Raw genomic sequence first — 23,579 nt, forward strand, 5'->3', positions numbered from 1 at the left:
GAGCGTACTATTTAAAGTTAAAGTGTTCGAGTCATGAAAAGTTAATAAGTTTAACGCATGATCCGTTATATGCTACCATTCCTTTCGGGAGACCGCGGTGGTTTGGTCTTCTATAAACTCGTTTAAATACTCTCGCTCCAGGCCTACAAATACAAAACAGTTGGAGTCAAGACCGTACACAGGAGGAAAAAAAGAAGTTTTTTTTTGTTTGTTTTTTGCCGTTGTATCTGTCGTATTGGTTTATATTCAGCTGGGCGATGCGGTAGCACCTGAAGTTTGTTAGTTGTCGGTGATGGCGCTGAAGAGGTGTGTGTCCATGTGTGAGACTGTGTGTCGTGTGTGAGGGATTTGTTGAAGGTTTGAGTTGAGCCCATTGCGCAGAACGACCGCTAGGATGTAGCAGGACACAATTCACCACAGCCCGTCATTTGATGCTCATGACTGCATGGAACTGACCTAATAAAATCGCTCAATAGGCTATATAAATTATTATTAATAGACACATACATATAGCCTATGAATATGAGCACAGAAATTATTATTATTATTTGATGGTAAATAAGCGACATAGGCTAATTATAACCTTAAATCGATTAAAATAACAACAACAATAATAATAATAATAGGCTAATAATAATAAAACACACACAAAGAGAGAAAGAGAGAGAGAGAAACACTTAAAGAACAAATGTATCGTGTTTATATGAGCTTAACATTAATTATTATAATTTGTTTTCTTATTACCCCCCCCCCCCCATTTGTTTATTGCATAATTATTGCAATGTATTTGTCGTATCTGTTTGATCCTGATTTTAATTTCATACGGAATATAATTTAATATAATACAAAATCCTTACAATGTATTTGACTTGTATGATGCCCCCTGTTATTTGTGTATAGGATAACGTTTTCTTATAAGCGAATTTTTTCTTCTCTACTCCATCACCTCTACAAAAGTTATGTCCAAAAAGATCTTAAATCTTCTATTAATGTATGCAGAAGACAAAATCAACCATTGATTGCAAGAGTAGTATAGCTCAGGTCCTGTATCGATCGGCGTGTCCTGCTATAGAGAGAGATAAGAAATACTCAAATACTCAAATACTCTTTACTGCAATACCATTTCTTTTGACCTATCTGCTCGCTACATACTTATGATGAATAGCCGAAGCAGCTAAGTCCTTTATTACGAAAGTATTCCCTCGATGAAAAATCAATTCTTTATAACTAACTTGAAACACAGAACCCAAAAATGCCCCCTTTGCGTTCATCAGCAATATGAATAGCCGTTTATAAGATATGTTTTAATATCTCTTTTACTATCTGTATCCGAGAGATGATGATGGAACCAGACAATTAAAAAGATAAACAAAAATGTTCATTAATTCAATATAAAACACTCTCAGGTTAGTTTTATTACGTAAACACTAGTTTTTTAAAGGGTAATACAAATCAGTTAACAAAATAGTTTCATATTTGATAAAGAGGCTAAATAGCGTGCCGAATTGCAGAAATTATTTAAATAGTGTGTTCTTATTGTAAAGCTCAGACAGACGAGGGCTAGAACGGGGAGGGTCAGTTCAGCGGTTTAGAAGACTGCAAATGTGATTTAACGAATCCGCTTAAAGATTCACGAACTTTTATTAAATGCAAAGCACCGATACTGTGAAGTTTATTTTGTCCATTTATCCTTTAAATCTCGAGCGATAGATCAGATCAGTCAAACTCAGGAGTAAAACTGAATGCAGTAGCTACTGAACCGCGACGTGAATCATAGCGACACTTTCCAGGTAAATGTTTAGCCTACTGAATTCATATATATATATATATATATATATATATATATATATATATATATATATATATTGACGATTATATTGACGCATTGACGGTTGTTATAGACATGTTATTCTGGCTCATGTTCTGCACTTCATGAATGCGAAAATGTAAAACTATCACATTAGTTCCATTTAAGGTTCTTCTTGTGCCAGCTGAGCAGCTTCATTGCTTTATTCAAATTACAAAATGTAAGAAATACAAAATCTGTATGACACATTATTATTATTATTATTTATTCTGTATGACAATAGTTTTCTCTTTGTGTCTGTGAAATATATTATGCATTAATTTTGTGGTCACTTATCTTTTTTTTAATTGTAAATGCCAAATTAGCTAGTTTTAAGCTCGCATGTATGAGAGAGAGAGGGGGGGGGGTAGGGGGGGGGGGTTAAGGAAATAGAAGTGGAAGATGATTCTTTGGGGCCCTTGACCACATTCAGCTAAATTTGAATTGAATGTTAGAACTCTGATAATGAAGGATGTAACGCAACATGCAGCTCACAAACAGCATAGCTTTAATGTGTTGTCAGGTTTGTAACTAATTCTAATTAATTAATCGTATACCAGTGTTTGAAGACATTAAATGAAATATTTTCATCAAAATTTAGAAAGAATTTAAAATATTACAGTCTGGCTTTAAGAATACATATAATGTTATATTATATTATATTATGTTATATTATAATATTAATTTATCTAATTATCTTGAGAATCATCATAAAGGAGAAGATAACAGTAAAATGTCATTGGACTGCATGAGGCAAACCTAATTGAAACAAATAGAATTGACCACCTGAATTCTCACTGTGATTGAATTAGCAGCTGGGGTGTAATTGGCCTTTGTGCAGAAACTACAGCTTATTATTGAGAAAAAAAATGTGTTTGGGTGTGTGGTGAGTGGAGGAGAGTGAGATCAGAGAAAGATCAGAGACATGTGAGCATGGCATGATGGTACAGGTTAGTTCAGTGTCTGCATCGAAAAGGAAATCATGCTGGATGCTGTGTAGTACTGTGGAAAATGCTAGGCTCATCATCTATGCATGAGATCAGTCTGTGCATCTTAACTTATTTAAACTAATTTCTTTAGAGGTACAACAAATTATTTAAAAATAAAGTAAAAAGTAAGGATAATTTTTAGGTTTAATTATTAAATTATTCAAACAATTAAAATTAAATTAAATTCATACTGCTTTATTGGCATGACATACTTAGGTACATATTGCGAAAAGCTTTGTACGTAAACTAGCAAAACAAATAAACAAAAACATAAAACACATCTATATATATTTATATAAACACATTAATGGAACTAATAATGCAAATGTGTTTACTCATTACCTCTTAGTTTGTAGCATTTATAAATATGACATGCCTCTAAAAAGGAAGTAGGTTATTCACTAAGTAATATTTTTTAAATTTGTCATTTTCATGCAGAGACTGGAACTCAGAAATAATCTGTTGTATTTGACTGCAGTAAGTCTCTTAAGGACATGCATTTGTCACAGTGTAAGAGGAAGTGTTCCCCTTCTTAACTGCCCCTAATGTACATTCATTACAGATCCGCTGTAACCACATCTTCTTACAGTATGTCATCCTCTTTCTATGGCCTGCTGGTGATAACTAAATCTGTACTTAGTCAATAAATATATGTGTGTTATATTCCTGCCTGAGATGAGATAGTCAGCCAGACTGTAGTCTGTTTAGTCTCAAATAACATTGAAGATGAGTTTGTAAACAACCAAATGAAACAACTACAGCAGTTATAAACGTTATGACATCACTCTCCTCATATCAATGAGAAATCAAAACGTTGCAGGTCAGTTCATGTCATTCACTTCTGCTTTTAAATGCAGTATGCATTTGTTATATATCAGTGAAGTTAATATCAGTGGTATTCTGAAATTAGGAGACAAAATCCACAAAATAATAATTATTTATTTATTTTTATTTTTACAAATATAATTTCATAATCCAGTCCCATTTTCTTGGTTAAATAAACATTACAATAATAATCTCATCAAGTTAGTGTTTTTAAGCATTTTACATTCCAAAACATCTCAAGGCAGTAACAATTTAAACAATATATTTAATTTGTGAACTTTGGTTCAGCTATTCTTTTTAATAGTTAACTATTAAAGATAATTTTTCGGTCACAGACACACATATTTACTTTTATCACACATACTTACAGTATTTTACCAAGCTGATTATGCACTAAAAACTCCCACAGATCAAGTTTCAAGCAATTTTAAGTCTTATTTTTTGACGTAACAAAGTGGTTATATTTAAATGTATTAGTTGTTTACTTACTTTCTTAAATTAGTCTTCCCATTAACACCATTATATTGTTCATTCAGACTGATTCATGAATGCGCACATGAACACAATTGTGACCGTGGACAAAAAAAACAGTCTTAAGTCATGGGGATATATTTTTAGCAACAGCCAAAAAAAACATGGTATGGCTCAAAATGATTGATTTTTCTTTTATGCCAAAAATCAGAATCCGAATCAGAATGAACTTTATTGCCAGGTATGTTTACACTTAATTTGTTTTCGTGACAGAAGCTTCCGCAGTGCTAAAGAATGACAGTGGCAGAACAAAAAACACATAATAAAATAAAATAAAAAAATACAAATAAGTAGGTAAGGAATAACAATATACAAATTGACAATTGTAGTTCAGGTATATAGCAATAGGCTGTTTATAAATCATTAGGATATTAAGTAAAGATCATGTTCCATGAAGATTTTTTTTCGTAAATTTCCTACTGTAAATATATCAAACCTTAATTTTTGATTAGTAATATGCATTGTTAAGAATTCATTTGGACAATTCAAAGTTAATTTTCTCAGTATTTTAATTTTTTTGCACCCTCAGATCCCAGATTTTTAATTAGTTGTATCTCGGCCAAATATCATATCCTATCATAACAAACCATACATCAATGGAAAGCTTATTTATTCTTCTTTCAGATTATGTATAAATCTCAATTTCAAAAATTTGACACTTAAGACGCAATTAAACACATGAACCATTCACAGCCAAACAAAACCTGTCATATACGGTCATATCGGGATGGATTTTTCTTATCCAATATTTTGAGGAGACACTGCCTCCCTTGCCTACTCAGAGGAAACACCCCTGATAATATATATATATATATATATATATATATATATATATATATAAATCACCCCCTCACTGAAATGAGGATTTGTCAGATTTAGCAAGCTTTTGAAACAGTTTTGTTCCTAAACTATATTACATGTTAATCTAATTCATCCTTCATTCAGTCCACAAAAGAAAGGAATCAATCAATCATTCAATTAATTAATCAATCAGTCAATCAAATGATGAATCTATGTAAGGCAAACATGAAATCGAGGAAAGATGTGTGAGAGAAACATTTTGTCTCATATGTGTTCATTGCAATATTTATTTTTAAAATGAGATCAGATTGAATAATGCTTTACTGCTTATAGTAGTTCTCTGTCCAATGGTTAAAATGATGTCTGGATAATATTTGCATCTTGTGTTTGAAAACTATATTAAACCTACAATAAAATTATTTGTAAAACAAAAATAATAATAATAATAATAATAATAAAAAATTATGTAATAACATTAGCAATAACAATTAAGTTATTACCCAATAGTTCATGTGATAATCACTATTTGAAAGCTGTGTATATATCTATAAATTCAATACTTCTGTGCCAATTATTAAATACCGGTAGTTTGAATCATAGATACGATTGAGCTAATATACAATGCATTTTTGTATTTGATGAAATAATGTACTGCTGCTGCTTAATATGGAGTTACATCTCTCTCTGTAATCACTGTGTTTCTTTATATACTGTGTGTTGAGTACAGTGAGGACAGGTTAGTTGGCCACTGGTAAAAACTGGTCATTGTCGTCTACAATAGTTTATTTGGTGAAGCTGTATGACAAAATCATATTTAAAAGTAAAAGTATGTTACACTGTCTCTCAAATAATATGAGACCAAAAGCATTATGCATAATAATTATAAAGGAATTAAATTTAGTTTAAAGCCCCACATGAAATCTCAAATACTCAATTATGTTTATTGCATTATTATTATTATTATTGCACCGTCCTTTATGTAACAATTTTATGTAGCCAGAGAGAAAAAAAAAATAAGCCCACTAAACCTGATAAGGGAAAGACAGAGAGTGGGTGAAAAGACAGACTGAACATGGTAAAGCACTGTGAATGACAGGCAGCTGTGGAGACAGGGTTGTTAGTTTATGTAGGCAGAGGTTGACTTGAAATTTTTGATCACCTTAATTCAGTAAATTCAGCATGAACTCTCTCCCGTTCCAGTGCTTTTATCAAGACCTCGTGTGCCTGTATTGCTTTTTTTTTTGTGCCCAGGATAGAAGATGGGGAAGGCGTGAATGAGGAACTTTCCTCAGATTGCTGCTATTCTCCAGTTTATTGCATGCTGTCACTGGTAGTTTCAGCTGATGTCCAGTACAGCAGTGCTGCTCAGGCCAGTAAAGTAGCTGCCTAACAATGGACAACAGAAAAAGATACATGCACGCACGCACACACACACACACATACAGAGAGAGAGAGATAGAGCAGTCTCTGGTAATATTTTATTTTACGTCACGAATTTACAATAATGTGAACTGCGTTTTGGAAATGTTAATGAAAAAAGTGAACCATTGAAAATGAGAAAATGAATTCACTCTGATAAGAGCTACCACACAGCAAATTCTAATCTTGAAGATAAGACTCATTTGCTGTCCTTATAGTAATAATTTCAGAACGTAAGGAAAAACGTAAAATACGTAAAAAATATATAAATATAAAGCTTTACAGTTGCATTTGAGTCTTAAATGTTTAAAAGCATATTTCAATGGTCTACATTTTCTTTCTATTATCTATTTGATTAGAAATGTGTGGTAGCAGAGAGAGAGAGAGAGAGAGAGAGAGAGAAAGAGAGAGGAGAAAAAGGTTACCAACAGTCTGATAAAAGATGTCTCCAAAACACTAATTAAAATTGACTACCCCCACAAATGCAGCACAACATGTTATCTCTGGCTAATTCATTTAGAGCCACTATCTCAGTTTGAGCATTTACCTTTAATCGTTAGTGCTTTAGTGCTCAAAAATGCTCTCTGCTTTTATTTCATTTTCCACACTTTCCTCCTCATTGTCTCTTAGGGACCTCAAAATGACAATACGTTTTTCTTCACTCTGTCTCGTCAAAAGAGGATGCTAATCAAATCAAGTCAGCTAATGTTTTTATTCCTGAAGTGCTCTCCATGCCACATCTACAAGATGTTTGGAAAATGTACTGTGGCTCATATAAGTAACATTTTCTAATCATTAGCACAAGACATAAGCATTAGCTCCAACAGGGCAATTTGAGTAAAGCTTCATACAACTGCATATGCACAGTCTCTGAATTTAAAAGAAGAAGAAGAAAAAGAAAAACCGCTGAAATTTTAATTGATATTACCCTGTCAAACACACAAAAAATAATTGACAGGCAAACAGAGAACAAAATGAGCATAATTTGATTTGAAAACAATTGATTTAGTATGTTGTATGAATTATGTTGTTTATGCCTCATGAAGTATGACTCAAACATACAGATGACAATAAGGCAAATATTAAGCAATGCCATTTTTGAAGTGGTTCAGTATTTTAATCTGAGAAGCACTCAAATTTACATAAACAAACAGAAGTAAATACACAATTTTTAGAAAACGAGTTTAATAAAAGCATTACACAAAACATATTTTTTTTTTATGTACTCTCATGAATGCACAGGAGAATTGAGAACAAGATTTTCGCCAGATAATAAATTCAGTTTGTGTTTGTTTTCAAAGAAGGTCATATGGCTTGAGTAAATGATACCTGAATCTTCAATTTTGAGTGAACAGTCCCTTTAATACTAGACTATACTAGTATGATGTAATTGTACCCCTTTCTGCAATGAGAGGACATACTGTTATCAGCAAGAAAGGAATGTGCTAATCTTTATTTTATTACTATAGTGACAAAACAAATATGAAAATGTTGGATTTGCTACACAGGTATGATTCTCACTGACTGCTGTGTTTGTGAATCAGATTCAGAAAGAGCTTTATTGCCAAGTATGCTTGCGCCTACAAGGAATTTGTTTTAGTGACATAAGCTTCCAGTACACGGAGACAACAACACACAGACAAAAAAAAAAATAAATAAAAAAAATTATTAGGCAAATAAATAAGTGTATAAACAATTGTGCTAAAATGATAATAGAATAGGATTGAGTAAGATGCAGGGATGTACTAGGATGGAGGGGTAACAGATAAATATAAGAAAATTGCACATTTTTATTGCATAAGTGGGGAACATTTAACTGTTCATGAGGTAGATTGCCTGGGGGAAGAAACTGTTCTTGTGCCTGACTTATATATATATGCTTCTCACAGAGAAATAAATATCGGATGTGAACAAAATGAATTAAATGGGTTAGTTCAGGCTATCAGTGTACTCCTGTAAGATCTTAAAGATGAAGACAGGTCAATCACTGTCCTTAAGGCTGTTTTGTGTCATTTATTGTCATTTCTCCATGGTTATAATTTTAGAAGAAAAGTTTAGTGGATGGTGCATTTGACAGTGTCTTGCCTGAACATGTATGTCTGATGCTCGGACATTCAACTTCCTGCTGTCTGTCAATGTGCCGGCATACTCATGTGATCTTTCTTTACATCACTGCAAAGGCCCGACTGCCTCTTCGCTTATACCTAGTCTTTGGTACGATTAAAACAAATTGACCAGATGATCTTAAAGTCCTGAAGGGCTTATACACTTGTAAAAGATCTGATAAATAAGATGGTGCCAACCCATTTAGAGACTTATAAACAAAGATTAATCAATCCTAAAGTTGACTGGAATCCAGCCCAGTGATGACAGAATAGGGCATTTATGCTCCCACTAACGAGTCCCTATCAGAGTCTTGTAGGTGCACTTTTATTTAAAAAAAAAAGTAAAATAGCACAGACATATTAGTCTTCTGGAAAAGCAGTTGTAAATTTATATTGATCAATTCAATTCAAGAATGTAAGCAGCGGTTTTTGCCGACAGCTTTTCTGGCATTTTGCCCTGCACACTCACCCAAAGCAAACCCATTGCTTAACTCACTGCTCACAGTGTTTAATGTTTCCCCCACAAGTTTCAAAGTGGTCCAAAAAAACATCTGAAGGATCCTCAAATGCAAACTGTGTGTTTTGCTTCTTTCATTCACTCATCCATCCATTCATTCATTTGTCTTCATGAATAAGAGATAAGAGAAATGTTAATTGATATTCAAGGTTTATGGGATTTTTTGTAAAGCTTCAAGTCTGTAATAACACTACATGTTGGATTTGTGTTTGTCCATTGAAACATACACAACTAAGACTATTCAATAAACTCCTTTTTTATTATCATTACTTTGTTTCCTGTTTCTACTCTCCTCTGGCTTTACCCAGTCAACTTCTTGGCTGATAGAAGACAGTTAACACAGTTTTGGGTTCCAGACTACATTTACATTTACATTTAATCATTTAGCAGATGTTTTTATCCAAAGCAACTTACAAATGAGAACAATAGAAGCAATCAGACCAACAAGAGAACAACAACAGTATACAAGTGCCATGACAAGTCTCATGGCATTGGTTGGTTTTTGTATTTTATTTTATTTATTTTATTATTATTATTTTTTAAAAATATGATAGACAAGAAAAGAAAAGGTAAGTGCTAGTATTAGTGGGTTACGCACTGGCGAAAAAGATGAGTCTTTATATGTTTTTTTAAAAGAAAAATAGTAAACACTCGAATTGAGTAAATACGAATTGAGATCGGAAGGTCATTTTTTGTTTATTTAGATAGGGACAGAGACAAATAACACAGATAAACTTTGACAGTCATCTGATGCATGTATCATAATGTTTTTAGCTAAAGCTAAATTTACAACACTTGTCCCTAGCAGGGCTTTTTAGATAAAAAACTGTTTAACATTAACATTAATAAAAGAACGGGAAAGAAAAAAGATAAAAATGTAACACAATGGAAAATAATAAAGTAGGACTAAAAGTATACAGAAAGGGCAAAGTCAAAAGACTAAATATGAGAGCAACATTGTTCCTGAATTAACCACAATTTGATGTTTTTTTTTTTTTTGAAGGTGGCTATTGTCGGGATGCATTTCAGATGATCTGGCAGAGCATTCCATAATTGTGCACCTTTCACTGAAACAGCAACCTGGGCAAATGATGTTCTACTAAAAGGGATGTTACAATTGACTTTAGAAGCAAATCTGGTGGATCTAGTACTTTGCTGTCTTGTTATTATTTTGCAAAGCGGTCATGGAGCAGCATCACTTAAGCATTTGAAGACCAGTTTAACCAGATGTAGAGAAATAAAATTAACAAGACTTAAAATCTTATATTTACTTTGAATTTGGCAGTGATGGTACCTTATCCTCTTCTTGTCCAGAACTTTCAAGGCTCGGTTGTAAAGATACTCTTGGTTTTGACTGATTACTGATGAGCTTGGGACCATGTGGTTTAGCCATAAGATATTTGTGAAAGAATCATAGAATTTAAGAAAAATAAAAGCACGGTCAAGAGTCAGACAGTTTCTTATCATCATAAAAAAGCTCAAATTAGCCCTAGTGGTTTTACAGATTTTCTTGATATGACTTCAACTGATAATCTATATTTATTCCAAGACTTCATTTCAGGTTCTTGTTGAATAAGTTCTCTATTAATTTTTATGTTCAAAAGTTGTGTTAGAGGTAATTTCTGAATATAAAAAAGCAGACAGTTTGTTTTTTTAGTATTTAAAGTTAAACAAGATGAATCCAGCCAAGATGATATTCTTTTCTAAATTAGCATTAAGTTTGTCAGCCACAGAGATACATGTATCAGCAGATGCATACACCACTGTGTCATCTGCATACATCAGCAGACCTTTATCTGGACAAACTACATCCGGTAAGTCATTAATATATAGACTGAAGAGTATGGGTCCCAAGACCGTGCCATGAGGAATACCCGTTTTAATTTTAAGACGAGTGGATCTCACACTATTAATCACAACACAGTGTTCACTGCCCTTTAAATATGATTCAAACCAGGACAATGTTTTTTTGGATAAATTGAACTTAGCTAATTTTTTAATTAATATGTTGCGATTTACTGTATCGGATGCTTTTTTTTAAAATCTAGAAACACAGCACCAGCTACATTTGTGTGATTGATACATACAAGTGATTGTTTGATATTTTCATTTAACAAACAGATTGCGGATTCTGAGGAATGGTTGTGCCTGAATCCAAATTGCAGAAGACTCAGATACTGGTTTGTCTCAAGATAGTGCATGAGTTGTTCTGAAACAATCTTCTTTAAAACTTTAGACAAAGCTGGGAGAAGACTGATAGGTCTATAATTACAAGACATTTTGTCATCTCCTGATTTCAAAAATTGGCATTACTAGAGAATTTTTCCACCCATCTGGGAATTGCCCAGATTTAATGGAAATATTAACAAGATTGGTGAGAGGCTGGACCCAAATGAAGCTTTTTTTTTTTTTTTAAGAAGAGCTGTATCTAAATTAAAAATATATTTTGAGAAGGTGGTGTTTAGGTCCTGTATAGCTTTCAAAACAGCTGTCTGACCAACCTCCCTGAGCTGGAATGAGTTATCTTGACCTTCAAGCAGGTCTACTGTTGTTAGGCCTATATCGTTACAGCATGGAAAGCTTGATGCTAGGTTGTTAACAGATTGTATGAAAAAGTTACTGAATTCATTTTTAACCTCTTTGGGATGGCACCACAAGGCGTCGTTAACTTGCAGAGCATAAACTTCTGGAGGGCACTTAAGATTGAACTAGTGAGTTTAGGTATGTTGGTGCCGTGCCAGGGGTCATCTTGTAAGCAAGCATCAGTACCTTGAATTTTATGGAAGCGGTTACTGGTAGCCAGTGTAACCTGATGAGGAGAGGAATAATGTGAGCTGTTTTAGGCTCATTGAAGACAACCCTCGCTGCTGCATTCTGGATCAGTTGTAGAGGATTAATAGTACATGCAGGAAGGCCCGCCAGAAGAGCATTACAATAGTCTGGGCTTCTAGGTTTCTGGCTGTCCTGGAAGGAGTTATGGTTGACGAACCCAGCTGTATAGAGAAGCTGTGATGAAACGATGGGTTAGCTGGAACCACCAGCAGTTCAGTCTTAGTAAGGTTGAGCTGAAAGTGATGGTCATTCATCCAGCTAGAAATGTCACTCATGAGAGGCTGAAATGCGAGCACAACCGTCGGGTCATCTGGTTGGAATGAAAAGTAGAGTTGAGTGTCATCAGCGTAGCAGTGATAAGAAAAGCCATGCTTCTGAATGACAGATCCTAATGACATCATGTAGATGGAGAAGAGAAGTGGTCCAAGTACTGAGCCTTGAGGATCCCACGTAGCAGGTTGTTTTGACTTAGAAACTTCACCTCTCCAAGACACCCAGAAGGATCTATCAGAAAGGTATGACTTAAACAACAGGAGTGCGTTCCAGAGATGCCCATCTTTATGAGGGTGGACAGGAGAATCTGGTGATTAACAGTGTCAAAAGCAGCAGACATGTCCAGCAAGATGAGTACTGAGGATTTGGAAGCTACTCTTGCCAGTCGCAGGGCTTCAGTAACCAAGAGCAGGGAAGTCTCAGTTTAGTGGCCGCTTTTGAAGCCAGATTGGTTGCTGTGCAGGAGGTTGTTCTGTACAAGGAACATAGAGAGCTGGTTGAACACAGCTCGCTCAAGTGTCTTTGCAATGAATGGAAGTAGGGATACCGGTTTGTAGTTTTCTAGAAGTGCTGGATTTGGAGATGGTTTCTTTAGCAGTGGGCTTACCCGAGCCTGCTTAAATGCTGAGGGAAATGTTCCAGAGTGAAGAGAGGAGTTGATATTGTGAGAAAGTGAAGGTATGACTGAAGAAGAAATCGCTTGAAGGAGGTGAGTGGGGATCAGATCAAGTGGACAAGTAGTAGGATGATTGGACAGGATAAGTTTGGAAACGTTCGTCTCTGAGAATGGAGAAAAGTAGGAGAGAGTGTGTGCATTAGTCTTTGTGAAGTTATCCTCAGTCTGCAGTGTGGAGAATTGGTCACTGATGGTTCTTGTCTTATTTGTGAAGAAAACTGCAAAGTCGTCAGCTGTAAGCATCAATGGAGGAGGAGGTGGAGGCGGATTAAGAAGAGAAGAGAAAGTTTTGAAGAGTGTCAGAGCATCCCATTAGTTGTTAATTTTGTTGTGATAGTATGATGTTGTAGCAGTGAAGACATTTGCAGAGAAGGAAGAGAGGAGAGACTGATACACACTGAGGTCAGTAGAGTTTCTTGATTTATGCCATTTCCTCTCTGCAGCCCTGAGTTAAGAGCGATGTTCATGGATGTTCATGTTCAACATCGGACAGCCAGGGGGCAGATGGGGTGGTGCATGCTGGTCTAGACGACAGTGGGTAAAAGTTGTCCAAGCAAGAGGGTAGAGTGGAGCAACGAGTGTCAGTAGCACTGTTCATGTCCAGGGCTGAAAACTGAGAGAGTGAACAAAGTGAGGATGAAACCATAGAGGATAGGCGAGAGAGCGTAGGTTCCGTCGAAAATTGACCTGCGTTGGAGTGTGTGCCACTTCAGGAGTAAGTGCTAGGTTAGCAGTAATGAGGAAGTGGTTTGAGGTGTGCAGTGGAGCAACTTAAGAGTTGTCCACAGAGCAACAGCATGTGTAGATGAAGTCCAGTTGGTTGCCTGATTTGTAAATCGCTGTAGTAGACACTCGCTTAAGATCAAATGAGGCAAGCAGAGTGTTGAAGTCAGCAGCCTGGGGTTTATCTAGGTGGATTTTGAAGTCACCAAGCAGTACCAGAGGAGTACCATCTTCAGGAAAGTTTGATAGCAGCACATTCAACTCATGCAAGAAGTTTCCCAATTTACCCTGGGGGATGATAAATGACCACAAAGTGGTCTGTTACCTGTAGGTGATAATTGAAGATAAAATTTCCATTCTTTTGATATAAGGAGACCAGTACTTCCACCCCTCCCAGTCATACGAGGAGTGTGTGAACAAGTGAAATTAGTGGAGAGGACTGCGGGAGTGGCAGTGTCTTCAGGTTTGATCCAAGTCTCAGTTAGTGCCATGAGGTTGAGACTGGAATGAGTAGCAATAGAAGAAATCATGTCTGCTTTGTTAACAGCAGACTGGCAGTTCCAGAGACCAACTGGAATAGAGAGCGTAGTAGTAGAGGTCAGAGGGACAGGCCATAGATTTGTCGAATAGGCCTTCCTTCGACGTACATTGTGTGCTCTCCGAGTGTAGTAGTGATAGTAGAGATCTGAAAGCACACAGTGGGTACAAGTGACCTAAATAAGTATTTGAGAACAAGCTATACAAAAAGTAAATAAAGGGGAGAAAAGCAATACTCAAGTGCCTTGTCGGTGTCCTTCCTCGGTGGAGTCGATGGTCTTTACACTCGTCAGTTTTCACACGAGGGCTGCCGCGACCGCTGTCGCAGTGAAACCTACAACTTTTATATTTGCCTGATTACTTGTTATTGAAGTCGGCTAGCCATGCCTCACTATTTAGCAGACTGAAACTGGGCAGTCCCGCAATAGGCAAACGCAAAACCAAGCACCACTTCAGCACGTATTTACCAGGGTAAGACACACAGTAAATAAATCAAAGTTTCCTAGCAACGACGATCACGCAGTAGTCTAATGAGAAAACAATGCAAAACCCTTGCAAATTGTTGTCCTTATCTGTTTCTCGACTGTTTCTTCGAGCAACAGATAAGGACAACAGTTTGTAAGGGTTTTTGCCACGTTTTCTAAAGACTAGACATCCTTTATCAGATTTTGGGTATTATTTCCAACAGTGACGCTTCCGAGCAGTTAGATCTTCAGACAATACCCAACTTGCTTCTAAACTGCAAAGCATCATTACAAATTGTATTCAACAATTAAGACTAAAATTTTTTTCAAATCTGTTTAACATTTGGCAAGCTTAGTGAGTACTCTTCTAATCAGCACTAAGTCAGCATGGTCTCACCACTCATCGTCACGTATCGATGCTTGGTCATTGCCCTCTGGCATCGACATCTGAGACAGAAGGTACCGCCTTTGCGTCGCATTTAAATGTAGAGGGCCATCCGATACACTTCAATGTAAACCCCTCACCTTCGGATTCTGGTGCAGGGGGGTCAACCAATGAGAGATATGGGTGCACTGAAAAGTTTCGGTCTTCATGGTCATAATCCAACCCGGTATCATGCCAAAATGTGTAACAGATATGCTGGTCCACTCAAGAATACGTGTAAGTGTCACATTTTGCCTCTTCTAAACATGAAATTACACATATGTATGAAGCTGGAGCTACTACTGGAGCACTAGCAGGGGCAATAATTTCCCAAAATGCCAACAACTCCACATGGACCAAAGACAAGCGATATAGATATAAAAGATTGATTTAGATGACTTCAAGACGCATAGAGGAAATGTTTCCACCCATCTCATAAAATAGTCGATCCTCAGATATTTATGAATTTAATTATTAATTTGATATTTGCCTGTTGTGGGAAAGGGATCATGTAAAAAGTCCACACATTTACCATATTTTTACAATGGTAACTGTCGCTCGACCATGTCATGTGTACTGAATCCCTTCTAAAAATTAACCATTTATTTCAGTAAAAGTGTAGTAACCAGTTTTTTTTTGGGGGGGGGGGGGCTTATTGATTACCATTTGTATAATCACAGTTTTACTACAAACGCCATGGTTAACCTCTTAGCCAGCACAAAGACGTCCTCGTCCTCAACGCCTTTCAACGCCTTTCAACTTGCACGTGTCAGTGTTTATGAATAGATTACATGAAACGGGACAAATTTAATCTTGACAATCTATGTATCATTATAAAGATCTAAGCCTCAAGCATCGATGACAGATCGCTGTTTTTCAATGGAAAGCTTATAAAGACTGTATTTGCTACATTTGTTTAAGCAGTACACATAAAAACATAAGCAATGAAAACGCATACCAGATCCGTCGTAATAACGAGTCATAAACACATCCACAGCTGTAAATCCCGGTTTAGTTAGAAAGGTAAGGGTCCACTGAACGACATCTCATGAAGCACGTTTAGTCCAACGAAGCAATAACGTTGTAATATGGATCATAATTCCTTTGTTTACGTTTCAGTTCTTCAGCGACAGAACTGTTTGTGTCCGTTATGGAATAACTCACACTCAGAAACTGCGTCTTGGTAGTAAAAAAACGGCATGGTTTTGCAGCGTACAGTGTCACAAACAGAATGGGGCGATCCACCGGAAAAAAGAATGAATGAAAAATAGGAGAAAGATAGTATATTTGAATTTGGAACTTATAGCAATCACCTTTTTCTTTGTTTGTTTTATTTTTCAACAGTTTTCATATATGTGAGAGTGTGTTTTATGTTGAATGTGAATGTATCTGCATGATTACCATCTGTTTGAGTGCAAATCAGCCCAAATCAGCTCGCTATTACTGTATGATCATGGCTATCAAAGTGAACGCGTCTATGTGAATAGAGAGAGTGGATTATTTACTTTATGGCACATTTGTGTTATTACCATCTGTATAAGTGGCCATCAGCACTTATTTGCATCATAATTCATTTTTAATGCTGCATTTCTAGCAATCTCATGATTTTCTGTAATTGGCAAACAAAGTTAAATATTTTTTTATTTTTCTTATTATTCTTATTTTTCTTACTCCAATTATTCTTATTGTATTTTTCTTGTGCTCAAATAAATCACTAATATGATGTCTAAGTTTCTGTCTAGTGTTTTATAATTGAAAAAAAACTATGCAGTGGTATGTTTACTGACTAAATAGTTTGTAGGAGCCTTCAATACTATTGGGAAATATATTTTTGTATATTTGGGGGGTGGGGGGTGTAGACATAGTCTCATAAAAGTGTCTCAGGAGTCTCATTTTTCATGATATCCTTTTCAGATTTGAAATAGAAAATCATGAGACATGTGGCTTTCAACCCATTACTTTTCTAGATTGTTCCAGGACTCATTTAATGTACTTGGACTTCATTTTAATATTTTTGAGCATTATCAAATCTGGTTGATAAAAAGTAAAGCCCAAAGGGTCTTCTTTCCAAAGACACCAAAATTATGTTTGTAACACACTGAAGTAGGAAACTATTAAGTCAAGTCACCTTTATTTATATAGCGCTTTAAACAAAATACATTGTGTCAAAGCAACTGAACAACATTCATTAGGAAAACAGTGTGTCAATAATGCAAAATGATAGTTAAAGGCAGTTCATCATTGACTTCAGTGATGTCATCTTTGTTCAGTTTAAATAGAGTCTGTGCATTTATTTGCAATCAAGTCAACGATATCGCCTTAGATGAAGTGACCCCAACTAAGCAAGCCGGAGGCGACAGCGGCAAGGAACCAAAACTCCATCGGTGACAGAATGGAGAAAAAAAACCTTGGGAGAAACCAGGCTCAGTTGGGGGGCCAGTTCTCCTCTGACCAGACGAAACCAGTAGTTCAATTCCAGGCTGCAGCAAAGTCAGATTGTGCAGAAGAATCATCTGTTTCCTGTGGTCTTGTCCTGGTGGTCATATGAGACAAGGTCTTTACAGGGGATCTGTATCTAGGGCTCTAGTTGTCCTGGTCTCTGCTGTCTTTCAGGGATGTAGAGGTCCTTTCTAGGTGCTGATCCACCATCTGGTCTGGATACGTATTGGAAACAGACTAATATTAGTGTAGATGCCATTCTTCTAATGATGTAGCAAGCACATCGGGTGTTATGGGAAGTGTTCCCGGTTTACCTAATTAATGCAGCCTAAAAATCCTTTAACGGATTTGGATATTAAAAGCATATTAGTATGTTATGTGTAAGCCAGGTTAAAGAGATGGGTCTTTAATCTAGATTTAAACTGCAAGATTGTGTCTGCCTCCCGAACAATGTTTCGGGTGTTATGGGAAGTGTTCCCGGTTTACCTAATTAATGCAGCCTAAAAATCCTTTAACGGATTTGGATATTAAAAGCATATTAGTATGTTATGTGTAAGCCAGGTTAAAGAGATGGGTCTTTAATCTAGATTTAAACTGCAAGAGTGTGTCTGCCTCCCGAACAATGTTAGGTAGGTTATTCCAGAGTTTAGGCGCCAAAAAGGAAAAGGATCTGCCGCCCGCAGTTGATTTTGATATTCTAGGTATTATCAAATTGCCTGAGTTTTGAGAACGTAGCGGACGTAGAGGATTATAATGTAACAGGAACTCATTCAAATACTGAGGTGCTAAACCATTCAGGGCTTTATAAGTAATAAGCAATATTTTAAAATCTATACGATGTTTGATAGGGAGCCAGTGAAGTGTTGACAGGACAGGGCTATTATGGTCATACTTCCTGGTTCTAGTAAGAACTCTTGCTGCTGCATTTTGGACTAGCTGTAGTTTGTTTACGAAGCGTGCAGAACAACCACCCAAAAAAGCATTACAATAATCTAACCTTGAGGTCATAAATGCATGGATTAACATTTCTGCATTTGACATTGAGAGCATAGGCCATAATTTAGATATATTTTTGAGATGGAAAAATGCAGTTTTACAAATGCTAGAAACATGGCTTTCTAAGGAAAGATTGTGATCAAATAGCACACCTAGGTTCCTAACAGATGACAAAGAATTGACAGAGCAACCATCAATCTTAGACAGTGTTCTAGGTTATTACTGTCACGTACGGTGATACAAGAAACACAGGAGAGATCCAATTGCAGGTGTGAGATTTATTACAAGGGCAAATCCAAAGGGGTAAACAGTCCAGGCAGGGTCAAAACCAGAAAATCCAAACACATAGAAACAAAACAAGAACACATGGGAAGAGCAGACTCTGGGAAGTATCAATCATACAACAAGGACTCTGTGACAACGACTCAGACAGAACAGGTATAAATACACAAAAGGATAATGGGGAAACAGGAGACAGGTGGGGAACAATCAATTAACTAAACAAGGAAGAAGGTGACCAAATAAGGAGACAGGAAGTGATAATATGATAAACACCGTGGGAACTGAGGACACCTAGTGGATACCCAGGGAACACAACCCAGACACTGTGACAGAACCCCCCCTCTACGGAGCGGCTTCCAGACACTCCACGATAGACAGAACAGAGACCAGGAGGGAGGCGGACAGGTGGAGGCTCAGGGGGAGGGACGGAGGGCCAGAAAAGAAAAACATGAGGAACAGGCACCAGAATGTAACACAAAACAGGAAGACCAGGAGGGAGGAGGACCGGAGGAGGTTCAGGGGGAGGGACGAAGGGCCAGACTAACAGAAAGGAACAGGGACAGAAATTAACACAAAAACAAAAGGAAAAAACAACAACATGAAGCCCCCCAGGGCGGAGCAGAAGACCACCACACCCTTGTGGTCAATGCCAGAGTCCTCCAGGGCGGAGCGGAAGACCACCACAACCGTGTAGTCAGGGCAAGCGCCCCCCAGGGCGGAGCAGAAGACCACCATGTCCGTGTGGTCAGAGCGGAAGCCCCCCAGGGCGGAGCAGAGGACCATCATGTCCTCGTGGTCGACGCCAGAGTCCCCCAGGGCGGAGCAGATGACCACCACATCCTCGTGGTCGACGTCGGAGTCCCCCAGGGCAGAGCAGATGACCACCACGCCCCTGTGGTCGATGCCGGAGTCCAACAGGGCGGAGCAGAAGGCCACCCAGTGACTTGACCTGACTCAGAAAGTTCAACGGTGACCAGCTTTGTCTCTGGACAGTCCATGGTACCTAGCCTTGGCTCTGGAAGGTCATCAGTGACTAGCCCTGACTCTGGAAGGTCAGCGGTGACTGGCCCTGACTCTGGACAGTCATCGGTGACTGGCCCTGACTCTGGAGGGTCAGCGGTGACTGGCCCTGACTCTGGAGGGTCATCGGTGACTAGCCCTGACTCTGGAGGGTCATCGGTGACTAGCCCTGACTCTGGAGGGTCATCGGTGACTAGCCCTGACTCTGGAGGGTCATCGGTGACTAGCCCTGACTTTGGAGGGTCATCGGTGACTAGCCCTGACTCTGGAGGGTCATCGGTGACTAGCCCTGACTCTGGAGGGTCATCGGTGACTAACCCTGAATCTGGAGGGTCCACAAGCACCTGACTAGCCTCTGGAAGGTCAACCGGAACCTCACTCAACTCTGAAAATTCAACAGTCACCTGACTCGACTCTGGAAGGTCAACAGGAACTTGACTCGACTCTGGAAGGTCAACAGGAACTTGACTCGACTCTGGAAGGTCAACAGGAACTTGACTCGACTCTGGAAGGTCAACAGGAACTTGACTCGACTCTGGAAGGTCAACAGGAACTTGACTCGACTCTGGAAGGTCAACAGGAACTTGACTCGACTCTGGAGGGTCAACTGGAACCTGACTCGACTCTGGAGAGTTCACTGGAACCTGACTCGACTCGACTCTGGAAGGTCAACAGGAACTAGCCCTGACTCTAGATGGTCGACGGTCACCACCGCGGTCCTCCAGGACGGCAGCGGTCCACTCGGGAACGGCAGCGGCCCGCTCGGGAAAGTTCTCTGGACCTTGAGGAACGGTACACGCCTGTCTCCTCCTCCTCCGCCCTCTATGATGGCGAGTCGGTGGCACCTTGTCTGGAGACTCAGGCGTTGAGTCGGCCATCTTGTGCTGTGGCGCTGGGCTGGCGGCCATCTTGTGCTGTGGCGCTGGGCTGGCGGCCATTTTGTGCTGTGGCGCTGGGCTGGCGGCCATCTTGTCTGGAGACTCAGGTGTGGTTGCTGCATCCCACTGAGCACGATGGCGCAGGTATTGGGTAAACCCCCAAAAGTCCAGGATCTCCAACCACTTCATCTCCCATTGAGGCAAAGGGTCATCCAGGCAATCATTAAATAAGTCTTTCAGTGCTGTGTCATTATACCCTAATCCGACTGCCATGGTCCAAAACAATTGTGCCACGCCACCCACCTCACTCCCCTTTTACGAAGGGTGGTTAAGTTTTGCAATCTCCCCCTCCGTTCCTCCATGGTGGCTGGGGAACAGATTCGAAATCCCACACTGCTGGATCTAGGCATGACGGAGTCCTTCTGTCACGTATGGTGATACAAGAAACACAGGAGAGATCCAATTGCAGGTGTGAGATTTATTACAAGGGCAAATCCAAAGGGGTAAACAGTCCAGGCAGGGTCAAAACCAGAAAATCCAAACACATAGAAACAAAACAAGAACACATGGGAAGAGCAGACTCTGGGAAGTATCAATCATACAACAAGGACTCCGTGACAAAGACTCAGACAGACCAGGTATAAATACACAAAAGGATAATGGGGAAACAGGAGACAGGTGGGGAACAATCAATTAACTAAACAAGGAGGAAGGTGACCAAATAAGGAGACAGGAAGTGATAATATGATAAACACCGTGGGAACTGAGGACACCTAGTGGATACCCAGGGAACACAACCCAGACACTGTGACAATTACATGCAGAGTTTTTAGGTCCTATAATTAAAACCTCAGTTTTTTTCAGAATTTAGCAGCAAGAAATTACTCGTCATCCAGTTATTTATATCGACTATGCATTCCATTAGTTTTTCAAATTGGTGTGTTTCACCGGGCCGCGAAGAAATATAGAGCTGAGTATCATCAGCATAACAGTGAAAGCTAACACTATGTTTTCTGATGATATCTCCCAAAGGTAACATATAAAGCGTGAAGAGTAGCGGCCCTAGTACTGAGCCTTGAGGTACTCCATACTGCACTTGTGATCGATATGATACATCTTCATTCACTGCTACGAACTGATGGCGGTCATATAAGTACGATTTAAACCATGCTAATGCACTTCCATTAATGCCAACAAAGTGTTCAAGTCTATGCAAAAGAATGTTGTGGTCAATTGTGTCAAACGCAGCACTAAGATCCAATAAAACTAATAGAGAGATACAACCACGATCAGATGATAAGAGCAGGTCATTTGTCAACTCTAAGGAGAGTAGAGCTGCAACTAATGATTATTTTTTCTGTCAACTAATCTAACAATTATTTTTCGATTGGTCGACTAATCTAACGATTATTTTTATTAAAATAAATTATTAATCTAATGTTCTTTTTTTTTGATTAGCTAATTAATCTTTTGGATAAATAAAAAAAAAAAAATATATATATATAAGTACAACTTCTAATATTTCAACCTTTATTCATTTTTTTTCCCAAAAATACTTCAATGTGGTTGAAGTTTTTACAGTATACAAAAATAAAGAGGCAAAGAAAATTATTTTACTATGGCAAATATGAGTTAACGATAGCTTTTATAATTAAACCACAGTAGCCACAAATTTACAGTTGTCTGAGACGTCATGAAATGTTCTTTAGCATCACAAACCATAAAATGTAGTCTATGGTTTATTTTCATAATAGTTAAACACAGGTTACAAGTTAACATGATCACATTTCCTTGAACGATGTGCCGATGTGCCGCCGAGAGTCCTGTCTTGAATCCAGAGATCTGGAGCTAGTTCGGTGTAGATCGGTAGCTCGGTGGTTTGTGACTGTTGTCTCGTGGTGCGCCGTCTTTTAATGCATGTTCGAAACCCGCACCAACACAGACTTACTTTATTTTTTATTTTTTTGTTTATCCTACTTACTTTTGTCGCTACGGGTGATCATACCAATAACTTTTAATCTTTACAAGAATATCAGAATCATGCAATGAGCAAGTCTGCGTTTATTAGACACTTAATAATATCACATCAGTTTGTACTTTTAGAATCGCCGAATCTGCTGCGGTCGTTCCATCACATCTGCAGCGGAGACCTGAACCAGGATAACACGGTAACAAGTTAAACCGTAACACCGGAGAGCGCCAGAATGTTTTCTTCTGAGGTGCTCGTGCATCGCAGTTGTGCTGCCGTCGTGCACCATATCGGTTTTGCAAATGGAACAAAGGACCATTTTATTTGGCCTCTGTTTAAAGTATTCCCATACTTTTGATAACAGTGGTCTCTGTTTTTGTGATAGAATGCAACTTTCTCTATTCCCAGGAGCCGAAGCCGCCATTACGCGAAATGTAAACAGTGTGACGCGTTGCAGCACTAAAGGAGAGCAGTCTCAGTACTATGATACGGTCTAAATCCTGACTGGAAATCCTCACATATACTATTTTTCTCTAAGAAGGAATATAATTGTGAGGATACCACCTTTTCTAGTATCTTGGACAGAAAAGAGAGATTCGAGATTGGTATATAATTAACTAGTTCTTTGGGGTCAAGTTGTGTTTTTTTGATGAGAGGCTTAATAACAGCTAGTTTGAAGGTTTTGGGGACATATCCTAATGACAATGAGGAGTTTATAATAGTCAGAAGAGGATCTATGTCTTTTGGAAGCACCTCTTTTAGGAGCTTAGATGGTATAGGGTCTAACATACATGTTGTTGGTTTAGATGATTTAACAAGTTTATACAATTCTTCCTCTCCTATAGTAGAGAATGAGTGGAACTGTTCCTCAGGGCGTCTATAGTGCACTGTCTGATGCGATACTGTAGCTGACGGCTGAATGGTTGCAATTTTATCTCTAATAGTATCAATTTTAGAATTACTGCTGTGATTTTGGGAAATGTCAACACTTTTTTGAGGCTTTATTTTTCGTTAATTTAGCCACTGTATTGAA

Source organism: Carassius carassius, chromosome 24, assembly GCF_963082965.1.
Source record: "Carassius carassius chromosome 24, fCarCar2.1, whole genome shotgun sequence".
Taxonomy (NCBI): domain Eukaryota; kingdom Metazoa; phylum Chordata; class Actinopteri; order Cypriniformes; family Cyprinidae; genus Carassius; species Carassius carassius.